Genomic DNA, 11,486 nt, shown 5'->3' on the forward strand with positions numbered 1-11,486 from the left:
CGATGCCGAAACATGAAAAATTCCTTAAAGCTGAGAACTATCTATGATGTCATCAATTTCAAAGATTTTATTATTACCATTGAAGTAAAAAATATTTTCAGATGTAGTATTTTGGAGTTATGGGACTCTCATTTTTTTTCTCTTGTTTCATGAAGGTTTTACATTTCTTAAGTCGAGAGTCATCAATAACTTGTAGGTTTTTTTTAATTCATTCTGATGGAAACGTGTAATTCAAAAAAAATCTTAATTTTCTATTTCTATTTGATACTATGAAATCCACTAAAATGTAAACGTTTTAGTTCATCTTCAATCTCATTTAAAAAAAAAATATCTCATCTGAATTTTGTATTTCATAGAAATAAGCATGAGAGGTGCGTTTCTCTTTGTATTAAGGAGGTAGACTTAGGGTAAGGGACGTAACATATGAAATCAGTGATATGTTTGTATCATATTCAATTTCTCTAAAGCCTCTCAAGCTTTCGTTTGAAGCAGAATAAAATGAATCCGAGTTAATTGGATGATTACATAAGATTGATGTAAAATGCCGAATACAAGCGTTCCAATGATTCTTAAGGGTTGTGTCCCTTACCTTAGGTCTACATCATTAAGTACATGGTTATAACGAGGATGGATATGGTGAATACGTCAAAGAGACAACAAAACCATCGGGATAAAAATGATCGACAATGAAACCCTCTCACCACAAGGCAGGCTGCGTTGGCACCAAAAACACCATTAAACTCAACAGAGCGAGATAGTTGTCCTATATACTCCAGTAACATAGAGGTAAACTGAAAGTGAAAATAAAACAAATTTACAGAGGCAATTATAGTATTTCTTTTGTATTAGAAAGTACCTAGTCTATAAGAGCAAATATTTTACGCTTTATGCTAACATAGGAATCTAGGTTTGTGGACTCAACTTTTGTTTTCTTACTGTAATAAAAGGATGCCAATATTTTAGTTTCTGATTTTCTAAATCGTCCAATCATATTCGAGCTTAACCATCTGGAACCAGTGATGAATTTTTTGTTTCACCTGGTTTGGTACTTTACTATGACTCATTAATTTACAATAATGTAGATAGCAGCCAGCAATTTTAATTCGACAATATGCATCCTGACCGCCATATTACTTTTAGAAAACTATGAAATTAAATATCTTTGATTTGACTTGGCTGTTTAGAAACTAACCTCCATTGCCACAGCAGAGGCACAAATTCCTGCAGTTTCACTAGGGGATGTTTTGAATACGCGTATAATAAAACATTTTTACAAATTATTTGAAATTTTGAATTTGTAAATCGAAAATATTAGTGAGTTTTTATTATGAATATGTACATACCTGAACCGATCCGTGCAATAAAACTGGCGATCGGTCATCGATTACTGATCAGTTTCCGGTCAGTCATCGATCTGTCAAACCAATCCATTTAACTGGTGAGCGCATCACGTGACCACAGAGCGGTCAATGTATTTTATTGTTTATTTCATTATTATTTTTTGTTTTCTTTGTTAGTTGTACATATATTTACATAATGTAATAGATTTAAACATCGATTTGTACCTTTATTTTACATTTCTTTTATTCAAAACAGATATTATGTCATTTTACATAACAAAACTGCAATCAGATCGGTCACCGATCACCGGTCATCGATCCGCCAGCGATCAATCAGTCAACAATCATCGATCCGTCAAATCGTTGCACGGATCAGTTCAAGGAGTGTACATGTAGTTTATCCACATCTCAATTTCTCAAAAAAAGCAAACTGTTCATTTTATACGTTTATCTGATTACCTAATATAATGTTGAATTATTACATCTTAGTGCATTGTTAATTTCTACCATAAATAGTAATACATATCAAAATAGATTTTATAGATTATGAGTATTTGGTTATTACTTTCAAAGTTTGAAATATTTTCACTTTAATTTGTTACCATTTATTGTGTTTTAGCTATGAGCAGCACAAGCAATTTTTTAAAAGAAGCCGTCCATCTAAGAATTAAGCAGGTCTTATTCTGGGTCGAAAAATCACTTATTTCCATTTTCGATAGGTAGTTTAGAATGTTTTGTAAATTCAAAAAATATATTATATATTTTTTCTTCCGATAGGGAATAATAACAGAAACAATCGATTTAATTTTAATTCTTATTTTAAAATTAATTTATGCCTTATCATCCACGACAAATTTGTTTCATTGAAGCAATATATGAATTACCAGAAGGTGTTCATCTGCCCAAAGGTCATGTGAGCTTTTGTCACCACTTGGCGTCTGTCTTTGTTAACTGTTATAACAAAACATTCTCCGTAAATTATTACCAATTTTATTGTACCAAAATCCTTAGAATATGTACTATTTTTGTCGATTAAATAGGTCAAGCATAAAACAGTCTCCGTTGCTATTTTTAAGACACATAGGTCAAGGTCTATGTATATAGAGTTAGAGATATTAGAAAATAAGTGATCTTCTTCTTTCTACAAAAGTCTTCATTTGGTTAAAGTTGTAGGCTAATTTCCTTGTTAGAATAATTGCCTTCCCCTTGAAAAAAGAAAAATGACTTTTTTTTCAGATTCAGCCAACATTATGAAATCAATAAAAAAAAACAAAAAATTAATTGATGAAATGATCATTATAAAAGACCTAGAAACGTTTCATTTAAATCAAAGTTGTAAAATTACTTCTTGTTAGATTTATTGCCCTTCAGAGGTAAATCATTCGTTTTTTCTTTCTTTTTTAGCAGTTTATGTCAATACCTTAAAATCCATAATGGATAGAACAAATTTTTTAATGTAGACATGATCTTTACACGGTTAAAGGTGTAGGCCTTGATAAGCCTTGAAAAGCTAATAATGACATTCTTTATCTTATTTTTCTTTTTTTCTTTCTTTTTATTTTTTTTTTTTTTTTTTTTTTTGGAGCTAATATCTTAAAAATTATTATTGACATGGAGAAAACTTCAATTTATATAAGGATTTTAACAAAAGTCCTAATTGACTTGAATTTGATTACTTTATGTTAGTGTTATATCTCTTGAAATGACGTTTCTGCAATTTTAAGTAACTATCTTAAAAACCACAATTTTCAAGAAAAATAACATAAAATCGCTTTTATGATACACCCTAACAAATTGTACATTGTTCAAAGTTGTAAGGCGACTTATTGTTAGTAATATTGCTCTAGAAAGGTAATTAATACGTCAGGTGAACGATCTAATCTCATGGGAGACTCTAGTTTAGCTGATCCTAAAAATGCAAAAAGTTAACTTAGACGAAAAGAAATATGTGACCTTTTTGGTTAAATAACGTGATTCTAGTTTGCATGATTCTTCCAAAGGCAGATACTCAAAACACATTTTATTAAACCCTAGGGTTAAATGGGAAAATACTGAGTTCAAATTAATTCCACAGATAGCAAACCGCCATGACTTCTTCTGATTAGGTAATACACAAGGCAATATATTTTAGGATTGATATCATAGAAGGTTTATATTGAACATAATTTGTCTATGTAATAACAAAAATAAAGAACTACTATTGTCTTAAATTACATTTTAAGCAAATATCCAACTCTAAATAATGCTTCGTATTACTCTAAATTCAATACAGATTTTGTTTGCTTTAACGTATTACATCTGTTTTAGCAACCGTCTGTATTCAGCAAATACATAGCTAAAAAGACTCATAGGATAATTAATTTGAAAGAGTGAATAACCAAAATATTATCACTCGGGGTCCGACGAACGCTTAGATTTAACGAGTGTGCGGAACTTGTTCCGCGCACGAGTTAAATCCTCTAGCATTCTTGGCACGAGTTATCATATTTTGGTTATTCATGATAACGAATTGATTATCCTATTTATTATACAGATTTTCTTCATAATTTATCGATATTTTTAACATGATTTTAAATCCTGTTAATGGCGGATTAATATCAAAGTTGTGACGTGTTGGCGGGAGGTCATCCGAAAGTGAAATAACCAAATTTATTTCACAGTGTGAATTATCGAAATTATTACACTGGAAACATTCGATAAAACACTGCTATCTATATAAAATGTTTAATACCCCATGTTGTACATTTGTAAAGATAATTTGTATATGAAGACTACTTGTCTTACGTGACCATGATCTTTCTTTTCTTCAGAATTTCATTAATACGAATTTGTAATATATATATATATATATATATATATATATATATATATATATATATATATATATATATATATATATATACACATTGTATATATTTATATATATACGATTGGTATTTTCGTATATTTTAAAGTATTCAGACTTTTCTGACCACGAACTATATCAGATTCTATTTGTCATATTAATCAAAATTGGTGCACCGAGTTGGGAAAGATGCCACATTCCTCGCACGTTAAAAAAAACCCTACTGAGGTATTCTCCCGGATTAGGAACCATAGGGCTCCGCCACAGGAGGCTAAATTATCCGACCCTACCCACCTCTCCCTATTTCCAGTGGCAATCAAAATTTCTCGACCCCATTACCCTTGTGCCCCATTCCATTTTGTTTTAATTTCATCATCATTTTATGTTTATTTTATCATCCATTTCATGTTCATCTCCTGAATATAGCTGAAATATTGCTACTTGGGCGTTAAACCCCAACAAACAAACAAACTGTACAGAGAGAACATTATGACATTTCAACAAAGTACAAACCAGTAACATACATTTCCTCTTTTGTCTACCCCTGACTTGACTTTTCATGAGCAACTCGGCGGGTGTTTCTAGAAAAGCAGAGGAAGCTTACCATACCGGTGTACCTGGTCCATGTTCCCAGATTTTAGTGGAGTCCGAGTTGCTCGTTTATTTGTGTCGCTTATATACATTATTTCATTTACTTTATGTTCTTTGCCGTGTTTGTCTGTTTTCCATGTCTGGTCTTTTTCCCTGGAATACATTCTTTTGATTCCCGCTAGAATCTTGGTTCCCTTGATGACTCTTTCTATATAGGTAGTACATACCATCTACTGGTGCAAAATCATTATTCAATCAGATCTTTCTTAATGCATTTATTTTTGAACATCATGATATGGTTAATGGTCAATTTTATGATATAATATGTGTTAGTGGTAACCATAACGATGTGATAACGCTATCACAAATGTTAAATGCATGTTCTTGTAATAGAGAACAGGTGTTACAACGCTGATTAAATTTAATAGGTTTCCAATGTGTATCAAATCTAATATAAGATAAAAGGAAGGCGACATCTAACACAGTCTTATTGGTGCTATCAGAGACGTTATAAAATCAGATAGTTTAATTAAAGACTTCATGACTGGCTTTGAGAATGAAAAAATAAGTTTTGTGTTACGTAAGCATGTTTGTGCAAATTGATCAATAGATAGAATAATTTTGACCTATTTCTATAAAAAATGACTCAAACTATTCTAGTATAAAAATTGTTTTGTTTACGTCTAGTTTTATCAAAAAGGGATAAGCACTAATGTTATCTATAAAACAGCCATCTTTTATCTAGTAATTATTGCACGTTTATTTATGTGAACTAATTTTTAAATCCTAATGAAGTGTAAGTCATTGTAAGAATCAGGCAGTGGGTGAAATTGGTATGGAAAAACCCTGCATTTTTGAAAGTTTAGTTTGACTATTTACACCATCAGAATCACGGAAAAAAAACAAGATTTTCAATATCATTTTGTTAAGAGTGAGTAATCAAGGGAACCAAGGTTATAGCGGTTATCAAAAGAATGGACAAAGGGACAAAGACCAGACATGTGGAAAACAGACATACACAACAAAGAACATAAAGTAACTAAAATCATGCATACAAAGTAACAAAAGCAAATGAACAACTCGGACTCCTCTAAAAAGTGGGAGCATGGTAAATTAGATATAATTTTTTTGAAATGCACTGAAAACATATCAAGGGCAGATAACTGTGTCCAAAAACCCATTTCCTAACATTCCATTGAAAATTTTCTGAGCAAATCCACAGATAAAAAAAAAATGTTTTCAAATAGAAGAAGCATTATTATGTGAATTATATTGTCTGTACGGTGGGGTTTAACATATAAGTTTCTGATTTTTCCCGTTTTGCCTGATTCTTAGAAATATTTACACTTAAATAAACATGCCATTGACACATTGCGTGCAAGGAAATACTATTCGATGCTCTTTTTTGGCTCTTTTTGTCCTGTCAAAGTACTTTCAACTACTGATGATCGTGGATTTTTAAATTCGTAGATTTCGACTGATCACGATATGTAATTTGTATTGTTCCTTTCTTTTCATTGTGATTTATTTATTTATTTTCATCGTTATCATCAATGTAAATAATGTGATTATTTGTTAATGTACAGTTAGATCGATTAATGTGATACGTGGGTAGCCAAGGTGTGTGTGTGTGTGTGTGTGTGTGTTTATTAGTTTGGGGGAGTATGTGCATATACATTTATTTGTTGCACTATTAGTAACGACGTAGTGGGCAATGAAGTAAAGATTTGTTATCATTTTTTTAGGCGAGTGTATGTTTACATTTATTGGTATCACTATTAGTAACGACTACTTGTAGACAAATACGCCATTATCAGCAGAGATGATTGTGTATTTATATATCGGTGATAATATGGCTCCATTGGCATTAAAATCGTTCCATAAAAGAATGATTTTTAATGATACTGGAAAGTAATCCGACAACCGATTCCGTCTATTAACTATGTCTAGTAGGTTGTATAGGTAAAAGAGTAATCAAGAGACCCAAAATTTTATCGGAAATTTAAAGAATGTAATCCATGTACAAAGACCAGACAAGGAAAACAGACAACCAAACAAAAACATAAAATACCTAAACTAAAACATATAAAACAACAAAAATAAATGAGGAACTCGGAATCCACTACAAAATTGGAGCATGGACCAGTTGCACTGGTGGAGTAAGCGTCCTCTGTTTTTCTGTTGTGGTAGGACTGGAGACCCTCTTTGACAAGTGTGTGTATAGATTTTAAAAGTTTTGAAAGAGGTTTGGTGGAACATTTCACAGATCCAGCTATGTAGCGTTGTTTTATGGATTCTTCTTTTAAAATCACCTTGTCCGCCGGTCCGTTCGTCCGTTCAGTTTTTTAATCACAAATTATCGGCTCTCAGTATACGGATTGATTTAAAATTTGGTATATCACTTTATATAGATGGTTAATATGTTGTTAGCGATTTTCGTTGCGGTTTGATGTCAACGTCCTGTTTAGTTACATTTCTCTTTTTTACAATTGAATGATTAAGAAAATTAACGTGATAAAAATATTGGGTCCCGCTTGACATACCTGAACAGCAATTTTAAGTTGTTATTCAAAGCCAACTTCCTGTTAGAGCGGTGGTTAACCTCGCAAGTTCGTGATCTTTCTTCTTTTCTTATTTTACATAGGCTGTTTTATAATTGAAAAACAATTATCATTAGATTTTCTTTGTGTCACTGAAAAAAATGTAGCACCAGAAATATCTCAGAATCAGCAATAACGAATCTAGTTCATTCGACTTTAAACATATAGAATGCATATACTATTTATCTACACAACCATCCCACAAATTATTTACTCTAGGATCTTTTAGAATATTTGTTAAGTTTTTGATATTGATGAAAGGTTGAAATTAACTTTTTCCTTGCGAATTTTCAAAAGACTGAAAAATATGTGATAAATGTACTTGTAATATCACTCACCTATGGACTCTGAATTATAACTAAGTATTATGCAAGTTTACCTCTCTTACCACAGAAAATTAATCGTTAAACGATTTCAATCCGTTATCAGACCTGATAAATCAAGTGTGTAAAACTAGACACAATTTGATGATATCAATTGTGACATCATGTAAAATGGGAATCGGACATGTGGGATGTTCATGTCTAGGTTATTGACTCTTATTACTAACTGTATCTATTATTTTCTTATATTTGTTGAAGTATTTACCATTACTGTTACGAAAAAGTGCAAATACTGAGGTTGAAAAGTAGCACATCAAGTCATGCACCATGAGAAAAGAGTTTCAAATTGTCATTGTTTTCCGAACCTGTTTCCTCTATCCTGGATGTGATATTTTATGAGAAACCCGGTGGTTGTTTCTAAAAAAAAACAACAGAAGACGATCCTGTACCTGTTCCATGCTCCCAGTTTTTATTGGAACCCGCGTAGCTCATTTGTGGTTTTGGTATTCTTGTATATGATTAAATTTTGGATTTAGATCACTCATAAATGTTATTATAATCCTGCTTAGGAGTGGTTCCTCCCTGAAATACGGGTACAGCATATCGAAATTAGCAACGTATGTCATTGGTATTTTTGCATTTAAGTATGTTTCTATGTACATGATATTTTGCTTCTTTCGAGTCTTAGTTGTGTGTGGGTCTATTTTTTCCTGTTTGTCCTGATAACAGTATTAACACATCGACTTTTGATGCTCTTTGTTACGCCTTGAAACACCAAAATGTTAACTTATGATAATTTAATTTTAGATGTGCAATCTTTTTGATTGGATAAAAAATTGTGTCCATCATCTCATAGACCAAATTATTCCTGTGACTGTCACGTCATCAACCTTTTTTTGCTGATTTACTCCTCACATTCTGATACTAAAATTAAATTATAATGAATTACTGTTATATTTTTTTGGTTTATTTGAAATAATCTAATTAATGCCCGTGGAGGACGCAGGTTAATTTGTGTGCACCACGTGATTGAGGTTAGTACCTCGCAGACCCTATATTATGTTCTATTATTATTTTATATATAGTATACGAAAACAAAAACTTGCAAAACTTCAAACAATGGAATTAAATTACAATTTTGAAGCTTGAAACATGTCGACTGATTAGCCAGGAATTGAACCCGTGATCTTTCAAATTCGAGCCGACTTTGCTACCATCGACGCGGGGAAATATGCCATGAACTTTCTAAAGCACTGTAAGGCTACAATAGAATACCAGAACTTTACCACATTAAAATCATTGGTCTAAATAATGCATCTGAAAAAAGTTCTAGAGTTAGACAAACAATAACGAAGCGCCAATAATAGGACAATTCAAATATGTCAGAATACAAGTACACGGCATGAAAGTGAAATCAGAAATCAAATACGATCTACAATCAAAATATAAAAAATCGGACAGAAATTGTTGGGGTTTAACGTCCGAGCAGCAATATTTCAGCTTTATTCAGACGATGAACATGAAATTGATGATAAAATGAACATGCAATGATGATGAAATGAAAAAGGGATGGGACACAAGGACAGTGGGGTCGACAAATTTTGATTGCCACTGGAAATAGGGAGAGTTGGGTAGGGTAGCCTCCTGTGGCGGAGCCCTATGGTTCCTACTCCGGGAGAATACCACAGTAGGATTCTTTAACGCGCGAGGAACGTGGCATCTTTCCCAACACGGTGCACCACTATGGTTTGCGGTCAGGTTTTCCGTATTATAGCCCAGCATGTAACACGCTAAGGGTACCCCATTCAACCACCTGGGGCACACATCCCAGTTGCTCTGTGGGCAAAGCGTCCTAGCCCCCGGCTAGGGTTCTGAGCACTATTTAGTCGCCTTTTACGACAAGCTGAGTGCTGCTGCAGGCCTATTCTTTTAACACCCGGACCTGCACAGGGCGCAAATAAAAATGAAAACAGGGTAAATAAAACTCAAACAACTACAATATTAGAATTATGGGCTCCACACAAACCAAGGATAGACGGACACCAGGTCCCCTGATGGTTAAGCATGACCTGTTCCGCCATTGGCACACGTCATATTATGTGAGTATAATCTGGTTAGGTTCTTCCAATAATAATGCAATTTCCTGACACGTGACACAAAGAGGTCAATCATGAACAAGTCATACTTGGGCTCAACAAAGTACATGTGTATCATTATGTTAATAAAGTAAGTAAAACTGCAATGATGGAAAATCATCCTAAATAGACAAATTAAATAAAGATTTATCAAACATCATTACAACACACTATATACATATACAAAAACCGGAACATTAGATTCACGATCTGACTTTTAGACATACACCTAAATGATAATTTTTTTGTAAACATCAATGTAAATAATATATGGTAATAAATATACTTTATTGGTGATACTAAGCAATCTTTTTTTAATTCATTTTTTTATATAAATTAAAACTTCTAGAAATCGGCGATAATCGTTTTCTTAATCTAAATGATGAAAATCATTGTACATGAACAATTTTTACACCATCATATTGATACATCAGATACAATTTACAAATTGTCAGTGACATTACCTAATAGTTGATTAATTTCATCTGTCCAATTTCCTACTATTTTTGCCTATTTGTAGCGTGGGATTACTTTATATTATGCAATTAAGATATTATTAGGACAGAATCCACACTATTTTTTATAATTGTCCAAATAGATTAACGTACTGCCTGGTCTATGACATAGTGATTATTAAGTGTAATATATAAGACATACATATTTTTAAGGCCTATTTGCGCGATTTCATTTTTGATATTGACTTACTCAACTTTAAAAAGATTTTCTTTTAAAGCAATATGATTCAAATGACGAGATAAATCTATAGAGAGTAATCAAGGGAACCAAGGCTCTAGCGGTAATCAAAAGAATGTCATCCAGGGACAAAAACCAGACATGTAAAACAGACACAAACAACTAAGAACAAAAAAATAATACATGCAAAGTAACAAAAGTAAATGAGCTACGCGGACTCCGCTAAAAACTGGGAACATGGACCATGTGCATCGGTAGGGTAAACGACCTCTGCTTTTCTAGAAACACCCGCCGAGTTGCTCATAAAAGGTCCAAGGCGAAAGAGCAAAGATAAGAGATGTGTTGTTGATTTGCTGTTTCTAATTTATATATATACTATATGAACTGTCCCGTACTGCCATATATTATGTACTAAGTTACAGCCCTAGATTAATCTAACGAGAAGGAAAGACCCGGCTAGCGAAAGCCATATTTTATATAGCCTAGCTGGCCGAGTGGTCTAGGGCGCTGGACTTTGTGCAGGCGGTGTTGCCATATATGTCACAGCGGTACGAGTTCGAGTCCTACGGAGGGAACGACCTAAAATTTGCATCGCCTATTTGACAATTCTAACATCGTTGAGAATTTTTCAGACCTTTCTATACGTTCACGTATATTGAAATCAGTGACAAATAGTATGTCGTAATTAAAATCACATTTTGTGTTGTTGAGTTAATGATGAAACAACCCTATAGATGAGATCTAACCTCTCAGTCAAACTGTCAGAAGATCTGGCTCTAGGACAGTTCTAAATGTGTTTTAGAACAGTGATATAGCCAGCTCTTCTGACACTTCTATCAGAGCCAGTTCTTCTTCTGTTCTCCTACCAGCATCTCCGCTAGACATGTCGGAATAGCTGGCTCTGCTGGAACTGTAAGAAGACTTTTTTTCGTCTCTTGGTGCAGTTCTCGTAAATCTTT

At 33.0% G+C, this 11,486-nt stretch overlaps 1 long non-coding RNA gene across 1 annotated transcript; it reads right to left on the reverse strand.

Annotated features, from left to right (window-relative positions):
• Positions 1-263: 263 nt before the first annotated feature.
• LOC148597305 (uncharacterized) lies at positions 264-7,810 on the reverse strand. Its single transcript, XR_015919175.1, has 3 exons — positions 7,715-7,810; positions 7,320-7,421; positions 264-791 (listed from the first exon to the last, which is right to left on the reverse strand). It is a non-coding gene; the product is annotated as an uncharacterized LOC148597305 (long non-coding RNA).
• Positions 7,811-11,486: the final 3,676 nt, after the last annotated feature.

The sequence above is a fragment of the Perna viridis genome, chromosome 15 (genome assembly GCF_037379345.1).
Source record: "Perna viridis isolate PV_CMFRI_1.1 ecotype Kerala chromosome 15, ASM3737934v1, whole genome shotgun sequence".
NCBI lineage: Eukaryota > Metazoa > Mollusca > Bivalvia > Mytilida > Mytilidae > Perna > Perna viridis.